We start from the raw sequence: 10,790 nt of genomic DNA, 5'->3' as shown, positions 1-10,790 counted from the left end.
TCTTACATCTTTTGTGAGTTCGAGTTAATTTGATTGTAAGAAAATATGATTGATTCCTTAGACATACACAAAACACTATAATATGATCCATATACAGTAGATAATAATTCAATGGTGCTTTTGCAATTACTAATCTATTTTTGTTAGATAGAAATCTTTTTAAGAATTAGTTGCACGTGGCTATATATTTGGTTCAATTTTAATAACTGCAGCCACTTTCTGGCATGTTTTGTTAGTCTTAAAAGGTAAACAATCGTTCACTTGTAATTCCAAATAGATTTCTCGAGTCAAATACAAATCCCTATATCTTCTCTCTGAACTTTGTCTTAATGCATGACCTATGAGTGCCTCTGTTTAAGAGTAGTTCACTGTTTTGTTTCTTAGGAACATTTGCTTCTCTTAGGACTGATCTCCTTCGTTTTTGGGATCTTATCACACTACAAACTTTAATATACTTCAAAAAAAATTAACCAGCTAATCTCAGAGAAGAAGAGTAATTCAAACAAGTAGTGTAACTCAAACAAATCAAATATAGAGAAGAAGAAAAAATCAGGTCCCAAAAGAGAAGTCTTATGTGAAACTTGAACATATAGAAAATAGCTACTGATTTAGTTTTACAAGAACGGAAAAAAATATGGTGTAAATGCTAGAACGTATCTTCTTGAAAAATCTCGAGTTTTCCATGTTTTGAAACCTAAATGAAACTATTGTTGTTTCTACATACAATGTACATCATATATAAGAGGTAACTTGCATCATTTCTATGTCTTCCTTCATGTTTCATCAGCTGGAGTGAATTTCACCGTAAAAATTTGATTGATTCTTTAGGAACACACTATACACTAAGCTATAAAAATAAAACAATCAACAAATCAAAGTTAGAGCAGAAAAAAAAAACTCGCAGAAGAGGATGCATTGTTAAGATATAAGTAGATAGAAATTAGAGAACCAGTTAGAAAATTATGAAAGAGTGCTTTAAAAAACTATTAGAATGTATTTTTATTAAAAGCTATTAAATTTTCCAAGTTTTAGATGCAAATAAAACCATCACTCTTTCAACCTTTTATGTGCAACACCACAGGAGGTCTTTTACATTAGTTCTAATGTGTTTTAAATAGTTCATCAGCTTCAAACCCAAACGAAACTATAACTTAATTCTTTAAGGACTGATTCTAGATATGTACACTTTTCCAAGTTATGCCTAGCATTAAAGATAATAGCATTTTCCAAGGAGGATATGATGATGCCTAGCAAACGACGCCAATTCGATATAATATTCCTTTCTTCATCTCTGTTAGAAATAAAAGTTGTTGCTTCCTTGTTTTTTCATTAATTCTTACTGTGGTCTTCTGACAGAAATTACTGCAATTGTTATTACAATTGAGTTTGATTGTTGTTTAGAATGTAACTATTTTGTTTATAAGTATATGGCTAAGAGGTGTACTGTACTACCTTCACTTAAATTGTTAGAAATGTTTTAGACCCTATTGGTATAGCTTACCTGAACATGCAAGTGCAGTCAGTCTTTGGTGGTAATTAGACAAAATATTAATAATGCCTACTTTTTGTCTAATTTTTTCCCTAACACAACTCCCCGGAACTTTAGAGCACATCCACCTAAGTAAAACTGATCAAACACAAAGCTGAAAAATCACACTACAAAACTGAATCTTCTTTAAGAAAAAGATCAGCAGCTAGTCTAACAGAACAAGAGTTCAAACAAGAAAATATATAACTCGAACAACACAAACAAATAATCGATCTTACAGGTGAAATCAAATCAACTCGTAGTAAGTGGAGCCATACCTGAGATTCGAATGAATAGAAGATAGAGATTGAGTTGAGTTCATTCCTATGCAGACCTCTGCTTTATCTGTTCTGAGAAAACACAGAGACCTAGGTTGCGTTTCCTGCTAGGCAGCACAAAGACCTCGGTTACGTTTCCTGCTAGGCAGACTACTAATTTCTCTATTTTGAGAAAAAACAGATTTTAATTTTAGTTGAGAAGATAAATTGAGATCGTTGTGAGGGAAGATGATTGTTAGGGAAGATCTTTGCTAGGGTTTTTTTTATTTCAGCATATCTTTTTTTCTTTATGTTTTAGAATTGTAATAAGTACTTTTAGGCGCCTAATTTTGGTGAAAAAAGATGAGTTTTTTTTTTACATTTCAATTCCCTCCTTTCAATATATATTTCTCAAGACCCCTAAATTTTGATTTGGGACCAGTCACTACTTTTTCTAGAGACTAGATTTAGTACCTTCACAAAAACATACAGAATTAAAGACCGAAATAAAATCTCGTCCCAATACATCTACTTTTAGAGATGGGATTATTGACTAGTCCATAAATATTGGTCTTAAATAAAGCTTTTTCTTGTCGTGCTTAAGATAGCCCAAAAGTTGTCAATTTGGCAGCACCTATGCTTGCCATCTACTGGCCGTAGGTGGACCCAAGCCCTGTGGGTTGGGGTAGTTGGTCAAGTGTTGTGTTTGCCTGCAAGATTTAGCCTCTGACCAGCACCTACGGAGGTGCAGCACGCTCCGTGACCCCACCCACGATCTGTGGGTGGTGGAGTCGTGAGTCCAAGCAGATTTTGAAGATTTGTTTTTAAGTTAGGGGTTTGGGAATTAATTAGTAATTAGTTAGGGGTTAAGGGAAACTTGTTAGTTAGTTATTAAACCACCTATATAAGACTAATAGACCCCTAAACTAAATCATTTAACTCATTCTTCAAAGCACCCAAATTCACTCCAAATAATTTTATCTCTAGAAGTGAAGAAGAAGAAGAAGAAGAAGATAAGAGAGTAGGGAAGATTTTCCTCCTTTCATGCAAGCTTGATTAGGAATTTGAATTAAGGTATGTTAGATTAATCATCAATGGGTTATTTCACCGATAGAGCCCCCTAGGTTTTCCCCCAATTATGAAGTCAAAAACCCAATCTAGCTAGGGTTTCCTTCTACATTGTGGGTAGGGTTTAGGTATGATTCCAATCTAGTGGATAATACCTAATTATGATCGTATTACCATTGAATTATGATAATATGATGAATTTATATGACTTCTATGGTAAACCCTAGTCTATTTGATGAATGTGATATTTTGTGGATATATGACATGAGAGGTGGAATTGAGGAATTCTAATTGATCTTCTAAAATCAATGTCATGTGTAGTAATTGTTCAAGGTTAGGAACACATAGAAGTGAATTGAATTAGATTATAGTTAAATTCATGGATCATGACTTGTAAAGATGAAATTGAACCTTTATGATTAGTTGTGACTAGAATCACCTCCTAATGAAGAATGTGATTGAAATACCTTGAAATCTAGGTATAAGGATGCTAGTAAGAATTTATTCTTGAGAATAGGACTTTTAGTCATCAATGTTAGGGCTTTGGGGGTAAAGCCAATATTATGCGATTTTGGTGTGTACTGCTTCTCTGTTACACACTTAAGCATAAATATGCTAGGAGATCCAAGGTTCTCTCACATAGAATGATTCTAGGTTGACTTAATAACCTAAAATGAATCAAAGCAGATTAGACTAGAATAGCTTGAAGTTATGATAGATGATCGCCTTAATGTGTAGCTTGACTTGGTAAGACAAGACCAAGATAGGATAGCTTGGGATTGAGTATTTACACTCACCTTAGGGTAGCTTGACTTAGCATTGTAGGATGCATGTCAAGGGTAGCATGAGTTAGGAGTAGTCATGGTATCCTAGGATTAAGGATTTATACTCTCTTATGGGTAGCTTGAACTAGCATTATTAGGATGCCTTTATGATAGCATTTATTGGTTTGGCCAAGACCACTTCATGGTAGCTTTAGGATTGAAGACTTATAATCTTCTAAGGGTAGCTTGACCTTGCATTAGAAGATGCATTTCAAGGGTATCTTGAGTTAGGGTTAGTCAGGGTAGCTTAGGATTGAGAATCATACTCTCCTAAAGGTAGCTTAGGAGTGAAAATCGTACTCTCCTAAGGATAGCTTGCAGTTGTATCATAGTATACTTGTAAGGGTAGCATGGCTTAGGTGGTCTAGGACTATTTCATGGTACTAGGATGGAATACTTGTACCTTTCCTAGAATAGCTTGGACCTACATGCTAGTGTGTCTTCCAAGGTAGTAAGCTTAGCTTAATATAGTTATGCTAGTAAGATGATAGCATTGTCTAGCCTATTAGGGGGTTATTCCTTGGTAGCCTTGAGTTGAGAAATAGTGTTCATTCAGGTATTGTAACTTTCCTAGTACTAAATAGAGAAGTACCTTAAATGGGTAGTGGAAAATAAAAAAGAGGGACTAGTCCCCAACTAGTGAGCATTCTTGATAGTCTAAAGTGGTACTTAGTGTGGATAGTAGTATGGGATGCTATCCATACATGGAACAAGTATGAATTGAGGCTAGTTGTGAAGAGTTCTCTTACATAGTGTTGTTTAGCTATGGTTTTTGCCATAGTTGCCTTCCAAGATGTGTTTCACTAAAGGTGATAGTTCCCTTGTCTACATGAAGTAAGCCAATAGTGAGACCAAATGAGGGTTAAAATGACTAGGATAACTTCAAGGTTATGCTTAGTGAGGAGGGTAATTTGGGATGCCTTTCATGCATGGCACAAGTGTGCTTTGAGGTTACTTAGAAGTATGGTGCCCTTGTAGAAGAAAGGCTTAGGACTTAACCATGCATATAGACTATGATTAAGATGACCAAAAAGGGATGCTTATCTTGGGTGGTATTATGGGATGATATTCACGCATTGCACAAAGTATGCTTTTAGGTTACTTGAGAGTAGTTCTATTATAGTATAGATAACTAACAGTCAAAGAGTGATTATATGATGCTTATATTGGAGACTTTGCTAATTATGATTATGATATTCTCTCTTATGCTTATAGATTATGTTTTATGAAGTATTCATATGATTTTGGATTATCTCTTATATTGCCTAACCCTTGTCTGATGTTCTTATGATTATTCTATCTAACATATTTAGTATATTTTGTACTAACACATACTTTTCCTACATTCTAATCAAATGTAGGGTTTGGAGACTTGAGTGCTATCTTGAAGCTAGGTTTCTAAGGAGCTAAGGAGTTGAAGATCTTGGTGAGTCCTCATAGCTTCGAGGACAACGCCCACTAGTTCCTTTATGTCTTTATTTTCATGTTGAGACTATTGTATGGGTTGTGTCCCAAGATTTTTATTCTAACAGTTGTATAAAATGGTTTGAGACAAAGTATAGAAAGACTTTCGCTTGCTTTTATGAAAAATGACTTCGATTGTAAAAAGTTTTAAATTTTCCGTATTTTTTATTATCTTATGTTCATTATATGCTAAGGGCTTGTATGAGACCCCTTCATGGTCAAGTACGCCGTGTTACTTCTATGGTGTACCCTTGGATCATGACACGAATCGTGATAATTAGGAAAACCAAAACTATAGGAAAATGATGGGGTCACTATCCCACTAGGGCGGGCACGGTGCCTCTAGAGCGGTAGCGCCACAACAGGGTAAGTAGCCACCAGAGTGGGATGGGCGAGGCAGAATGTAAATAACGCAAAACCTTATTTTCTCTTTCTTTCAAAAACATCTAATTTAGACGTAAATCACTCTAGAACCTCAAAAAGCTGCTCTAACCTTGGAAAGGGAGGATAAGGAGATTTCTAGCATAAAGAGGTCGATAGCTCGTGAATTCTTGGTCAAATCCATCGTCATGAAGTTCAAAAATAAGAATCAAAGCCATAATTTCGTGCAATTGTTTGGCGCCTTAGTTGGCTAGGTTTATTAATTGAGTAGTTATAAATTTGTGTCCATTACGTGGTATAATGATAATCAATGGTAGGAATTATGCGTAGGCCTTTGTGCACCGAATAAAAGATGATTAAATCATAGGAAGAAGCCTTAGACAATGAACTAGGGCTAGGTGATGGTTGTGATTTCATGTTGAGTGATATATGTTTGTGCTTCCTTCATTATGATACATGTATGTATGTGGATGTTGCATTATTTATCACACTAATTGTAAAAGAGGATAGATGAATAAATAAATGCCATGAATCATGACTTGAATGTATGATTATGAGAATGTACTTGTGATTGTGTCTTGTTGAATGGATTGGGTGTTGCGTTCCAACACACTAACTTTGATCGGTTGCCACATACCAGCATAAACATGGGATCAATTGCCACGTACTAGTATAAACATGGGATCGGGTGTCACGTCCCGTACACTAACTTGGATCAGGTACAACGTACCGGTACACTAACAGCTTGAGTGTGGGTTCCATGAGAGGACCATTGATTGGACATTACTGTATATGTTGATAATTATGATGTACGTTGTTCGTAAATGATAATTGATATTGTATTCTTCCAGAATTGTTAAATGAGTATGATGTCCTATATCTTATTGCTATACTATGTTGAGAAAACGTGTTATGTATCTCGTTGTTGAATGAACCAGGAAGGGCAAGCCCAAACGTGGATGTGATATGTTATGTAGAAAGGGCCAAGGGTTCAAGAGTTACTAATGTTTGAGAAAAAAGTTATCTGTATGTTGCAAGGGTGAGAAGTGGGGGTAGTGTATATGATGAAAATACTTAACTAGATCCCACTATGGAAGAAGGGATTCGTGGTTAGTAGTTGGGAAGCCTTGATATAATGTGACAGGTGCCATGAACTAGGTAAGATGAAGAGATGGCAAGGGTATGTCGTGTGTGGTTAGGCTATGATCAAGAACCTAGTAAAGAGGTTGACTGAGTCGGGAGATAGTAGTAAGGGTACTAATGTGATCTTGAGGTATCCGGGAGAGGGTAAAGGTGGAGAAGCGAGTGGTTTTATTGCATTGTTCTTGCTAGTTGAGTTCTTATATTATGCGGTGGGCATCAAGTTGACTGATGATGCCTACTTGTACGTGTGGTTTTGTACTTATACTACTCTTGCTATGCCTTTTTTGGCATAGTCTATATGCATGGTTGGTGATGTTTCATTAGGTGAAGAAGAAGAATATCTCCAACAACTTATCTCTATTTTTCTTTCATTTTCCGCATGTTTTAACTATTTGTGTATGAGGGTTCTCCTACTTATGTGTTAGAGTAGGTTCCCGTACGGCCCGATGGGTTGGGTCGTGACAAATTGGTATCAGAACCCAGGTTATCGGTCTCTAGTACAAGAGAAAAATGTGACCTAGACTCATGTGGATTGGTGTGTTGACGTCCACATCTAATCTTCAAGAAGCTAGGAAGCATTCTAGGAAGTTGTTCCATATTGTTCTCTCATTTCCTGCAAGTGTGGCTTGTGGTATGAGTTGAGTCCAATTAGTATCTCCTGATTCCAATTGGTATCTCAACAAATTGAACCAGATGTCGTGGTCATGACTGAAGGAACACAAGCAAGGTAAATCAGGATTGAGAAGGTTCCAATTGGTATTTGGCCCTAGGGGTTGCGTAATTGCATGGAGGATCAGAAATGGTCATACATGGAGAGAACTAACTAATAATTGGACTTGTATATGAGTTGTAACTTGGAAACTCTAAATGCGTGCTTTTGTTTTCTGAATTAACTGTGAATGTGGAAGTTGTATTTCCTTGGACGTGAAGATATAATTATGTGCACAATAAAGGTGTGTCTGAATTTTGATATGTGCAATATGATGGCCAAATTTTTGGAATTATGCAAGTTGTAACTTCTTGAGTATTGTGAAACTCGTTGTGAAAAAAATGCCATGACCAAGTTTGGCGCAAGGGTCTAGATGATTTACGAGGTGATTCGTAAGCAAAAATCTGGACATGTCTTGCGCTTGACTAATAACTATGTGAGTGTTTGGGTGTATCCTGGGGATGTGTGGGTTGTGGTGTTGAATTAAGGAGAATGAGTTGGATTGTGTATCGTAGCTAAGGAGATTACTCTAAAAATGTATGTGTTATAGCTAGGAGCCTTTGGGGAATTTAGAAAAGAAAAGAACTCAAGAAATTGTTAGTAGGGGTTCTGTTTCCGTTAAGGCTGCTGTGGCGGAATTTTTCCCGCCAAAGCGAGGCCGCAAGTGTGAGATTCCTCCCACCAGAGCGGGATAGGGAGAGAGAGAATATCAGCCCCGTCTCCCGTATTTTTCCTAGTCACCAATATCGACCACAAATTTTATCCGAACTAATCCCGGCAATTTAATAAGTATTCAGCAATAGATCAATGAGATATAAACCTTAGAATTTAATATTAACTGGGGGAAAATAGCTAGAAACCAGCATCCATGTACATACAAAACTTTAGGACAACAAAAAGATAAAATAGAGTATTGTTCAATACATACAAGGGGGCAGATATCATATCAGTAACCATATTCTCTGGCACTGTCTCGCCGGTCCAAGCGTCATTCAACCACGGAAACTCTCGTAAGTCCCTAGACTCAAGCATGGGGAGTTTATGCTGAGGGGTGACGCAGGATAAGATAACTTCAAGAGACTTCCACATCCGTCCCAACAGACGATCTCTCTCCATGTTCTTTTTTTCCTCCCATCGCAGCTCGTGGGGGAGCATCTCTAATTCGAGGGCAATGATGGGTGGAACCGAAGGGGAAGTACTAGCCTGAGAGCCCCAAAATTTTCGTAGGACGGCCGCCAGGTCCTCCTCTACACAAGCATTGGAAAGCAGGGCTGGGATGGGGTGGGAAGAGTGTCATTACCTGCACTATCGTCTTCTCCCTCATCATCTGCCTCCGCTGCCGCTTGAATGCTGCGGGCCAGACCAGTCCTCCTCATCCTTTTCTTTGAAGTAGAAACTGGTCTAAGCAAAAGAGGATGAAAGGGGGGATTCATAGGTGTCACGACCCGGGAGCACCCCCTAGTCGTAACCGGCGTACTCGACCTCGAAGAGGTCTAATACAAGCCTCTTAGCATTCATTCATCGCATAGACACCAAAACCATAAGGAATTAAAAACTTTCTTCACACACGAAGATACTTTCAATAAATAGCAAGCGGAAGACTTTCTAGACTTTATACAATATGTCTCAAAACCATCTAATACCTGGATATAACATTGGGACTAAGCCCACTCAAAACTTAAGCTAATACTAGAGAGACATAAAAAAAGGAACATGTTGGTTATTGCCCTCGAATCTATGAGGACTCACCAAGTCTTCATCTTCAACTCTTAAAAACCTAACAAGTAGCCATGACATATCACCATCTCCAAATCCCTACACTTTAGTCAAAAAGCGAAAGAAAGGGGTTAGCACAATTAAGTACTAAGTATGGAGACCATGCAAGAAAATATGCACAACGGACATTTACAAGAAATGTATGCTTTCATATCCTTTGATAAAACCTTTCCATTACAAGTATAAGAGACATAATACAAGTCAACATTAACATATAAGACCATAGCCAACCATACATATACTTAACATAAATCCATTTACAACCCATGCTTAACTTTAGAAGGACACATGTCATTTTATTACCATAGGACCTCTACCTAATATAACCTTAAGACACACTTGAGTGAGACAAGAAGTGACCGCCCACACGATCCTCTTCAAGCACACTTAAGTGTTTCCCCAAGATTACCTTAGATAAGGACTTTATAGGCAACGTGCATAATCATACCCGATAGATAGCATATTAATGAGATGATATGTATAATGATGCTTACATAAAATAAATCATATTTAGTGGGGCGTAGTACATGTGTGGTGAGTGACCATCAATATAGTATTTCCAAGGCCTACCACCCCCTTGGAGAGGCGAAAGAGGTACAAACCCCTCAATGTGGTTACCCGGGCCTACCACCCCCCGAGCTAGGGACCAAGGTACAAACCCCTCGATATGGTTATACGGGCCTACTACCCCACGTACTAGGCAACCAAGGTACCAACCCCTCGATATGGTTATACGGGCCTACTACCCCCCGTACTAGGCAACGAAGGTACCAACCCCTCGATATGGTTATACGGGCCTACTACCCCCCGTACTAGGCAACCAATTCCAAAATCCATATAAATCAGCCCACCAACAACATACATATATATCAACCTTCATAATTTGATCATGGAAGCATGAAAACCATAAACATCACATAATAATTCCATTTCATGATAATATGCAAAATAGACCATAATAGGATGTGTAGTAGTAATTCCATAATTCAAGAGTTCATAAATAATCATAAGAACCCATAAACTTGAAGTAGAAATAGAGGATAAATGGTTGGACTTGTGGAAAGGAAGGTTTCCACAATCAAACCCACATACCTCAACTTGTTCACGAGTATATCAACCTTAGAAATACAATTACATAACTTATTTAACTTCTATTAGCTCAGTAATGATGACGTAAAATAGGATCATCATCATAAGTAAGCCTAGCATGTACAAATACAACTATGCTCCGAAAACAGGGAATCTGGCCAGCCTAGTACCTCATGTTGCATCTTAGATTTGAAAAGGAAAATGGCAGAACTAGACTTTATAACCTTCATGAAAGATGTAGATACATCTCTTAGGGTTGCAAACAAACAAGGATCACCGCAAAATATATTTTGTACAAAAAGATATAGTCAAGACACTAGCCACTGGTCATGCAGGATTTCAATTCTCGGAATCTGGGCAGAACGCCCTATGTTGCGTCCCATAACAGTTAAATTAGAATTTTACATAAACATAAAAGTTGTAGGTATACGAGTTAGCTTTCCAAATCATATTTATTCACTGCAAACTAAGTTCTAGAGAAAGAGATATGCCTAAAATACCAAACACTATCCAGCTCAAAAACAGGTTTCGTCACTTGCATCCGAAAGGAA

This window comes from Solanum verrucosum, unplaced genomic scaffold (assembly GCF_900185275.1).
Source record: "Solanum verrucosum unplaced genomic scaffold, falcon-dt-bn FXZP01000188.1, whole genome shotgun sequence".
In the NCBI taxonomy this organism is placed as follows: domain Eukaryota; kingdom Viridiplantae; phylum Streptophyta; class Magnoliopsida; order Solanales; family Solanaceae; genus Solanum; species Solanum verrucosum.
The sequence above is the reverse complement of the archived record's forward strand: the minus strand, read 5'-3'. Positions refer to the sequence as shown.